Source organism: Pelobates fuscus, chromosome 1, assembly GCF_036172605.1.
Source record: "Pelobates fuscus isolate aPelFus1 chromosome 1, aPelFus1.pri, whole genome shotgun sequence".
NCBI classification, from domain to species: Eukaryota; Metazoa; Chordata; class Amphibia; order Anura; family Pelobatidae; genus Pelobates; species Pelobates fuscus.
The window spans coordinates 218,823,516-218,834,325 of record NC_086317.1 but is presented as its reverse complement, the minus strand read 5'-3'; the positions used below and the strand labels follow the sequence as shown (position 1 = coordinate 218,834,325).

Below are 10,810 nucleotides of genomic sequence, written 5' to 3'. Positions count from 1 at the left end.
AAGCTTGTCTTAGTATTTTTCCTATACTAGACAAAATGTCTCAAAAAGGCAGAGCTACCTTTGTATGGCTGTAGGGAAAAAGGCTGTCTAAACAGACACTCCTCACTTACTGACCGGATTCCATTCCTACGACCCGGTCGTAGAACAAATTGCTCGGTAAGTTAGAATTAGAGGGGTTCCCTGCTCTGCTGCATTCTTCTATGTTCGGGGAAATGTCCCTGAACATAGATGAACGCAACAGAGCATGGAATCCCTCCAATTCTCACGACAGCTCGCACTTACCCCCCTACTACTCCCCCCCCCCCACCGCGAGGTCTGGTCGTAAGTGCGAGCAGTCGTAAAGCAGGTAGGTCGCAAAACGAGGACCACCTGTATAGCAAATCCAGCAAGAACCTGAAACGGGGCTCCAAGGAGATGAAGAGGACTGGCAGGAATACAATGCCGGTTGCCACAAGGGACTGGTTCAGGTAATAAAACTCACCTGCACCCCGCGGCCACCATACATTCAGCAAAGCAGACTACTTTGGCGGTCTTTGCAAATTATGCAAAGACTCCAGGCAGTGACAGAGCCACTTAAGAAGGAACTTTCTTGATAGATACCCAGATAAACACTGCATTAGCTTGATGATCCAATCTTCAATTATAAAATTACCCCAGCAACTCATTCTACATGAACTGCACAAAACCCATTCACTATACCAGGAGTTGGCCACCTTCAGCTCTTCAGCCGTCATGGACTACATGTCCCATAATGTTCTTACAGCCATAATGCTGGCAAACCATCAAGGTAGATGTAGTCCACAACATCTGGAGTGCCAAAGGTTGTCCTTCCATGCACTATAAGTACCAAATAGATCTTCACACTGCAGGAAGTAACCGTTTGTTGTGGACAGTTGCCTAGGATCTGACAAATTACATTCTTGTTATGAACAATGGGGACCCCAAAGCTACATCCCAATCCAACATTTAAGGGTAACTAAGCACCACAACTACTACAACTTGCTGTACTAGTTACAATGTCAACAGTTAACTGGATTCAGCACTATTGCCAAACTGTTCCGAGAATGGTTTCACGGAGAACTTTTGGGCTCCTAAAGCAAAAGCTTCTATTCGGAATTAGCAATATAAATTCCACGTGTTTGGATTGTATTTTTATGCCGAGTCTGTCAGTTGACACTTTCAAAATAAATGATTGCCATCGAACCCTCAAATGTTTTTTAAATCATTTAAGAACAGTTTTGCACATAACCATTGGACAGAGCTAGTGGATTCCCAAAAAAAACTACATAGGGCTGTATTGCTTATGGCACAATCATTTGCAGACACATCACTTTGCTAGTAATAGAACAAAAGATGTCTTATATAAGATATGAAAGGAAATGTGCAAGATGGCCCAAGCAGTTGTGTTCACCTAAAATGTGGTTGAATCACTATTAAGGGTAATAGACTAAAGTAAGAATTTAAAGTGAATTTATAAATTAAAAGGAACATGTCATGGGGGGGGGGAAATAAATTAACTTCAGCTCTTTAAAAAGAGGTTGAAAATCCATCTGTATATTGTGCCTGCAGATGTGTAGCTATGTAGTTAAAAAAAAAAAAAAAACTATTTTACAGTAGGTTTTTCTCGCAATTGCACGGAAGACAACGCCAAGGAATTGAGAGGCAGGGACAGCATAAGAGACCTTGCATAGCAGATCCATCTGCTCTCCACTCATAGCAACCACAGCGCATGCACTGTGGTTGCTATGGTAACTAGCAAGACGCCGGCAACAAACCAGCATGTTGGCTTCATGGAGTAGGTTTGCCCTGCTTGGGGAAGAATCCCCAAGCAGGGCAAATCAATTAAGACCAGAGAAAAAGCACAGGCAGAACAAAGATATGTGTTACACTTACCTCAGCAAGAAGATTGTGGCGGAGGAGTGGAGGGCCTGGTAAGTGGTGACAGTTTCCATTTAAGTTTAAAATAGGAGAATTGGAAACATTTTCTAAGTCAGTTCTTATTCTGGGCTCGCTGATGCTGCCATTGGTGGAGTTACACTTACAACAACAAAAAGTGTTAAATTCTGTATGTGCAGAATTTCATGGTGAAACACTGCACAGACTGTAGCCACCATGACCACTTGAAGTCATAGTACTTGGAATAATGCTTTAAGCAACTGTTTTGGTATATAGCATTCTGAACTACGATATTGGTAAGAAATTCCCCTTTAAAGCAAAACATTGCACAACAATTTATAGGCAGACATGGCTCGGTTTAGAACATTTTTTTTTTAAACGTAAAGCATTACTCTTTAAAATTTAGAGCAGAGTTGGTTTGCAGAGAGGAAAATAAACATAATCCACATTCGAAGAGCAACCATTTAACCAAGATGTGACTATACGGTCTCTTTAATTAGGGACACGTACAAAAGGATCATCAGGCAGTGCTGCACTACTGCGCAGTCTCCATAAATCATGGGTCCTCAAACTCTGACGACACCCCCACCCACCCCCCTTGATGTTGCTGAACTACAACTCCCATGATTCTTTGAATTACATAGATAGCCAGAGAATCATGAGAGTTGTAGTTCAACAACATCTGGGGGGGGGCGGAGTTTGAGAACCCATGCCATAAATGATAAAGATTGGCCAAGGAGCATATTATGGCTACTGGGATCAACAAAGGTATGGAAAGATAAAAAAAAAAAAAAAAAGAGAGAGAGAGAGAAACACAAACAAGGTGGATAGTATGTGGCTACAAAGACAACAGATTTGCAGAAACCACAATGCATGCACTCTTCCAAGGATGTGTATGCAAAACTTTTTTTTCCTTTTTTTGTGTGTGCAAAAATACAAATACAAGGAAGTTTCAAGAGATAAATATGCCCAATATCAACATGGGCAGCAAATTTCTTTGAAATAATAATAACAATGTGCACATTACACCATCCATAATAAAGCTATCTGCACAGGACCCACAATGCACTGTGTCCAGACACACAGGGTCACATCTGATGAACACACTGCATCCCCCCCCCTCTCCCTCTGTGTGTGTGTATAGGGGGGCTATCTGTATTCCCACACGTGTGAGGAAGGCGCTGCTCGCGGTATAGAGCTCGGTATGGAGGATATAGCCGGGCTGGCTGGCTGGCGGTGCTGTGTGATCGCACACACAGTGCGGGCTATAGAGCGCTGTATTGTACTCACACACAGATGGCTTATTGTTAGTGGGGGGGCAGGAGCTCTATAAGGCGCCCCGCTCACACACTGACCCCCATACCACACCACCCTTTCCGTGCAGCCACCCGGGATGCCCCGCCCTCTTTTCCCGGTTTCTTACCCCCCTGCCAACCCGGGTTCTGTGTCCCGCCGCTCCGCCATGTCGGCCCCGGACCCGTCCAAGTGCAGCACTCCGCAGGGGGGGTGAGGAGTGGGAGGGTTTAGACAAGACCATAGTGGGGAACAGAGGGGAATAGGGGCGGGTCTGGACTGTACCACTGATAAATGTGTGTGTCCACATTACATTGATGGCCCTACGGCAAGTTTACGCCGCTCACAAATAGACGCACCAGGAAAATCTACCGCAAGTAGGTAATGTGAATGAGACACGGTGAACGAGAACGCAGTTTTAAAAAAACAGTAATGATATCTTCCCGTGGGACGGATTGGTTTGAGCCAAAGAGCGGGATTACCACGCATGCGCATAGCACCAGGGCGGGAGCGTAGCAGAAGCGCATGCGCAGAAGGGAGGCCGCTGCGCCTGCGCATTCATTGCCAAGCGATACATGAGCCTAGAACTCTTAAAGGGCCAGTCAGCTTTAAAGGCCACTTCCATTTTGTTTACCCAGAGAACATGATCCCAATAATAAACTGGTATAAATAATTTTCCATGTTTGCAGAACCATTTAGTAGGAAATAGTATATTAGAACCAATTGTAAATGTTTGTATCCAAATTTCAGATTGATGACATTTATATAGATATGCAAATGTCAAATATATATATATATATATATATATATATATACACACACACACACACACATATATATATATATACACCCACACGCACACACGCAGCATTAATCTGCAACTCGGAAACAATTCACAATCTATTTCAATATGCAACATCCTACATGAACAATAACAGTGCAAAAAAACAAATTAAGAATGCAATATATACAGTAGAGTGCTGATGAATATTTGTTTTGGTTTTATAAATCCCATTAAAACCGTCTACAATAACAGAACTGGGCGTAATAGCTCCCCCACCAAAGGAAACAGAAACAAGACCCTTACAGCAAGTCAAGTCAAGCACCAACAAAAGTAGGCCAGCTATACCTTGCCAAAGATGTGAAAGATTTTTGATCAAATAAAGAAAATAAATAGTCCAGCAAAAGGTTGTTTGAAATAATTAAAATACAATAAAATTTAATTTTAAAAATTTACAGGGTGAAATCCCACTAAACAATATGTAATTCAGGGAAACACCCATTCCTGCCCACTCACAATTTTACATTGCACCAAATAGGAAATGCATGCTGTGCATGGACCCTGTAATTGAGAACACTAATGAAATAAAGACCCTGAGCAAACTCCATAATATATAATCCCCAAACAGCTACTCAGCTACAGGGGCTGGCATAATTTTCAACAACCAACCGCAAAACAAGTGACCCTTGAAAAGGGTCATGTCCAGAAACACTGGCTATGGGTGCCAGATCCGCCATGATTAGTAGAATTTAAATGATGCATGATGGAAATTAATCTAAAGTTGTTTTGGTGCTTAGAGGATCCCTTTAAGCTAACCAGATTCTCCTTGCAGGAGAATTCTTAAAGGGAAACTCCAGTGCCAGGAAAACGATCCGTTTTCCTGGCACTGGAGGGTCCCTCTCCCTCCCACCCACCAATCCCCAGTTGCTGAAGGGGTGAAAATCCTTTCAGACACTTACCTGAGTCAGCGGTGATGTCCCTCGCCGCTGTCTCCTCCTCCGCGCCGCTCCTCCCTGTGCTTCCGTCGGCCGGTGGGAGAGACTGATCCCGCCCACCGGCCGAGGAGACCTAATGCGCATGCGTGGCAATGCCGCGCATGCGCTTTACGTCTCCCCATAGGAAAGCATTGAAAACGAATTTCAATGCTTTCCTATGGGGATTTGAGCGACGCTGGAGGTCCTCACACAGCGTGAGGATATCCAGCGACGGTCTAGCACAGGTTTCCTGTGCTATAGAGCAGGAAGTTCCCTCTAGTGGCTGTCTAATAGACAGCCACTAGAGGTGGAGTTAACCCTGCAAGGTAATTATTGCAGTTTATAAAAAAACTGCAATAATTACACTTACAGGGTAAGGAGTAGTGGGAGTTGGCACCCAGACCACTCCAATGAGCAGAAGTGGTCTGGGTGCCTGGAGTGTCCCTTTAAGCAGGCACTGCAGCCATGGACACCCAGGTAAGTTGTCAAACCAGTCTCACTGTACAGCCCTTGCCTTACCTCTCCAGGCTGTAACTTACAGAGCCAACAGAACAAAACAAATGTGATCAGATCTTACAGAACAGGATCTTTACCTTAGAAGTTTTAATCACCTGCTCTGTTAAAGGGACATGCATCACTTGATAATTATTTGTTTAACCCATTAAGGACGGTGGGCGTTCTATGCCGTCCTTAGGGAACCGTCTCTAAACGCCGGAGGGCGGCATAGGACGCCCAAGCCGTCCTTTGTACTTGCCCGGTCGCCGGTGATCCGACGTCGGCGATCGCGGTATGGAGACTTACCTGGGAGCTCAGTCCCTGGGAGCTCAGTCCCCCTCTGTCCTCTTTGGCCCCCCTGGGCCATGTGATCGCGAGGTCCTTGCGAAGAGCTCGCGATCACATGGACGGCATAGCCGTCCATGTCAATGCCAGCAGGGGGAGTGCCTGTAATGACAGGTACTCCCCCTGCTGCCTGTAAAATGTAAAAACAAATATAAAGTTAATAACAGTTTAAAATAAAATATATACTTAGATCATATATATATTAACTATATATATGATCTAAGTGAATACATGTCATTTGATCCTGAGGAAGGTCCCTGCGAGGACCGAAACGTCGATTTTGCTTCAACTTATGGAATAAATTTATAACTTTTTATTCAAGTCCGTGAGTGCAGCCCAGTTACTCCTGTTTTTGGTCTATCTACAACCCCATGGGAATTGGCACCCGGCAATATATATATATATTATATGTATATATATATATATATATATACATACACACACACACTGTCTAAGTGTATTTTAATATTAATATATAATTATAAATATATTAATATCAAAATACACGTACAATGATATTGATTAAATATATGTATAATTTTCATTATATATGATATAAAATAAATAAAATATGTAAATACGTTTAAAAAAAAATATATATATATGTGTAAATTCGTTCTAACTGTATTTTAAAATTAATATATATATATATATATATATATATATATATATCTCAAAATACATGTAGAACGAAATATATATATATATATATATATATATATATATATATATATAAAAAAATATAAAAGCTTGTAATCCTTGCACACAGACTAAAGAAATATATAATATCCGGGTGCTTGTAATCCAGGGTGATTGCAGATATCCAAATATAAAGTATGACCAGCACTCACGGTTTAGTAGAAGGTTAAAATCTGTAGATTTATTTAAACATGATTAAAAATAGCAGCTTGACGTTTCAGTCCTCTTCTGGGACTTTCATCAGGAACACTGTGCAGTTGGGAGTTATCTTCTAGAACTCCCTGCCTTCCTCCTCCCGCGCGGCTATTAACTCCGGTGGGAGGAAGAGACGCGCGGCACTCACTTCCTCCCAGCCGGCTGCCGAACAGGAATGGACCCGGTAGCGCTGTTTAAGCGTCACAGCGCCCGACTGGGCCCCTGCTGACACATGCCCACTGGGTGGCCCTTAGGGCATAGGCCACCCAGGGGGCCTCCTTAGTGTGCGGGCTGGTGCAGCACCGCCGGGTCCATGGGCAGCTGCTCTGGCCCCCCAGGAGCAACTGGGCCCAGGGCAGGTGCCCCGTTTGCCCCGCGTTAAAGACGGCCGTGACATTAAGCTGTAGTTGTCCTGGTGACTATAGTGTCCCTCTCTCTCAAAACTGACCAATCAGTTCAAATGCCCATGTACCAGGGCTAATAGGAATCCTATTCAGTTGTGTGAGTGTGATCAAGTTGAGTTTTTGTTGTTCACCAATTTTTCTATTCCTTGATAACTTATATAATTATTCACTAAATAATGACAATTACCAAATTCCTACCTCATTGGCAATTCTCATATTTACTAAAGCTAAATACAGTTACAATTAAGTCTGCCTTAGTGAATCTGCAGCAATCACTGTCATTCAGTGTTCAGATTACAACCAATTCTTTCACATTTTAAACTAAATAGGAACCGTCACATGATTAACCCCTGCGCTGCCAGCAGACAAATAGTTTGGATATTTTAAAATCTGGGTCTGTGTTTGGATTTCATCCCGGAAGACTGAAATCCGGACTTAATTCTTCAAACACTGTTAAATAGCGCGAAGAATATTTGGATTCTGCTGTCCGAATGGTCCGAACAGGGTTATTTACTATTGTGAGAATTTAAAGCAAATGCAAAGTAATTTCAAATATAAGCATTAAAAGGATCACTATAGGGTCAGGAACACAAATATAGTGTTAAAACCACCATCTAGCCCCCTAGGCCCCTCATGCCTCCATAAATATAGCAAAATCTTACTGTATTCAAGCCAGAAGCTGTAGATCTGCATGCTGTTTGCCTCAAAAAACAAAAACAAGCAGTCTGCTGACATCAGCAGAAGTGGTAGCCTGATCCAATCACAGTGCTTCCCCATAGGATTGGCTGAGACTGACAAGGAGGCATATCAGGGGCAGAGCCAGCATGATTCAAACATAGCCCTGGCCAATCAGCATCTCCTCATAGAGATTAATTGACTCAATGAATCTCTATGAAGAAAGTTCAGTGTCTCAATGCAGAGGGAGCAGATACTGAATGTTTGGATGCATTTTAGGCAGCCATGACCCAGGAAGGATCTCTAACAGCCATATGAGGAGTGGCCAGTGAAGTTATCACTAGGCTGTAATGTAAACACTGCATTTTCTCTGAAAAGACCGTGTTTACAGCAAAAAGCCTGAAGGTAATGATTCTACTCACCAGAACAAATTTAATAAGCTGTAGTTGTTCCGGTGACACTAGTGTCCCTTTAAAAAGAGTAGCTAAATTAAAAGCATAGCTAGCTTAGAGCATTTTTCCAGTTTAACTATTTTTACCTTACATTTGACATTCACCTTGATGACTCTGAAAGTAAGCTGTTCAGCAGGGCTCAATTTATCATTTTTTGGCAAGCTTTCCAAATGATTTAATATGTTTAGATAATCGTTTAAACCAATAATGCAATGAAAAACAATGTATTTGTTAATATTTTGATAAATTATATATGTTCGATATTTTAATATGTTGAAAAATGTATCCAAAAAGATCTAATCATATGGAAACCTATCCAACAATATTAAATTAAGGCTTTAGTATGATGTAAAAAAAAAAGAGAGAAAAGAGCTGACTAGAAAGTGGTGTAATGTAAGAACTTTGAGTGAAGAAGGCTACATTTATGAACACGTTTAACCACAGGAGTTTTTCTACATTGTGCAAGAGGTAACTGCAGACTCTTTTCATTTCATAAACTGGTAAAAGCTTGATTAGGTGCACAACAGAAAGTAGTGATAGCAAAATTCAAACACCGTGCTTAAGTGACAAATAAAAATAATCAAATTAAATCAATAAATTAAAAATTAATTGTCTCAAATTGTTTCAATGTGGTTTGTATACAAGTGCTAGGACTGTTAAACGTAAATTCAAAAATGTTAATTAAGTCTGTGACCATCACCTGGACCATCAGGCAGACTATTTATGTAGGTTGCAGGACTTTTCTTATGTTTTAGTCACCCTGTACCCATTATTGGTGCAGAGTGTGTGTAATGTAATTGTTTAGTGTTAAAGGTTAGTGCAACTGTATTGCTAATGCTTGCAATTAACTAGGTGGATTGGGCTGTGGAGCCTGTACAGCGCCACCTGTTGGTTGCAAGGATCTAGCAACCGCTGTATGCACTACTCGAATAGCAAGGATTGCTAATTTACATATTCACATGGATTTGCATATTGCGATTTCTGCGAGAGATGTTTTGTGTTATTGTCTTTCCCACCCCTTTATAAATATTTTATTATGTTATTATAAGTTCCTGTATGTTGTCTAATGTGATTTGAGTGTTTGTATTTTTATTAAGCTGTCAAATTAAGCTTAATGTAATTATCATATGGGCTAGTCCCAAGAGAAATAAAGTTTTGTATGTCCGTTCCTATTGGAACTTGTGTCCTGTGTGGATTTGTTGGGATCCTAGTGACAGAGTTTTAAGCTAAATTTACAACCCCCTTTACCCCTTTCCAATAAAATGTAACCCATTCCTTGTCCTTTGATCACTGACTGCATTTTTACTGTAAGTGGTAATAGCCCTGACAAGTGCAGAAAATCTGTGGAGTCTATTACTTGTTAGTCAGACACAAGCAAGGAATAAAAGACAATTGGTAGAAGCGATCATGGTTTCACATTATAACACCTGATTAACCAAAACATTTGGTCACCCCATGGGACACTGTTGTAAGACTTTAATTGTGGCAAAAGATTTCCCGATTCACTACGAACAGAAATATTTAGAGGTTATAGTTTACCATGGTTTCTGTATACAACTTATTTTTATATGAATTTTCTAATAAAGTGTGTTGCCTCACATTCTGCAATAAATTATCTTTCTAATACCTTTATGGCATTTTTCTAAAATGGACGGATGTTATGAGCCATCAAACCTCAAAAATGAAAATTTTCCAAAAGGATTTTCACAATTTTGGACACTAGTGTACAATTCTATCACAATTACAGTATTAGAATTCACCGTGTATACTGGCATATAAGTCGAGTCTATTGGTCAAATAATACACCAAACATAAAGATGTTGATATGTGGCCAAAGTGAAACTAAGGTCTTGGCCTAATGCTTTATTGATGCACACAAGGCTTTAAATTTTCTCAGACCTCTTTATCACTTTAACTTCTTTTCTAAGGAAATAGAATTTATGGTGTGCTTACCATCACTTTTATCAATTGAATGAGTACACCAAGGAGCCATTATTTACTCTTTAAACACAAATTTCAGGAGTACTAGTATATGACCTTACCAATTACGGTACCGTATCTAAGCAGAGCTAACCGACTGGAGCAAAACATATCATCGCACCATGTAAGGGCAAAAAAAAATTACATACTAGTGTTGTTTTGTTTATTTAACTCAATACTAATAATCCACCCAATTGCTGTGTGGAAATGGAGTTATTTGCCGTGTTTTTTGCCCACATCTACCCATAGTATGTAAGCGGGGAATTGTACAGTGATTGCAACCCAGATATACCATAATTTCACCCTCACAAAGTCGGAGTGGAAAGGAAAGAGTCACTCCTGGCTACTTTTTGTTTAGGGAGATAACCCATTAAGGACATTGGGGCCACTATGCCACCCTGCAAAAGCAAGCCTTTAACGCAGTTAGGATGGCATAGCACACCCCAACGATCATAAGGATACTTACCTTCTGCAGCGACCACCCTGCAGCAAATCCCAGCCATCTGCGATCACAGAAATGTGACCAGATTGAAAGTGAACAACACTGCCTGGGTTATCAGGTAGATATCCCAATTTATAATTAATAAAACAAAAAATATAATTATTGAAAAATAATATAAA

The 10,810-nt window shown here is 40.9% G+C and overlaps 1 protein-coding gene across 3 annotated transcripts in view; it reads right to left on the bottom strand.

Moving 5' to 3' along the window:
- The window catches only part of ZMYM4 (zinc finger MYM-type containing 4), a 93,639-nt gene that overhangs the window by 65,272 nt on the left and 17,557 nt on the right, over positions 1 to 10,810 (bottom strand). For 2 of the 3 annotated variants that reach the window (XM_063454796.1, XM_063454813.1), the window contains exon 1: positions 3,320 to 3,417. The exons of the other annotated variant lie outside the window; for it this stretch is intronic. The gene's annotated coding sequence lies outside the window, so the exon portion shown is untranslated. Of the gene's footprint in view, positions 1 to 3,319; positions 3,418 to 10,810 lie in introns of those variants that run through there. 3 annotated transcript variants of the gene reach the window in all.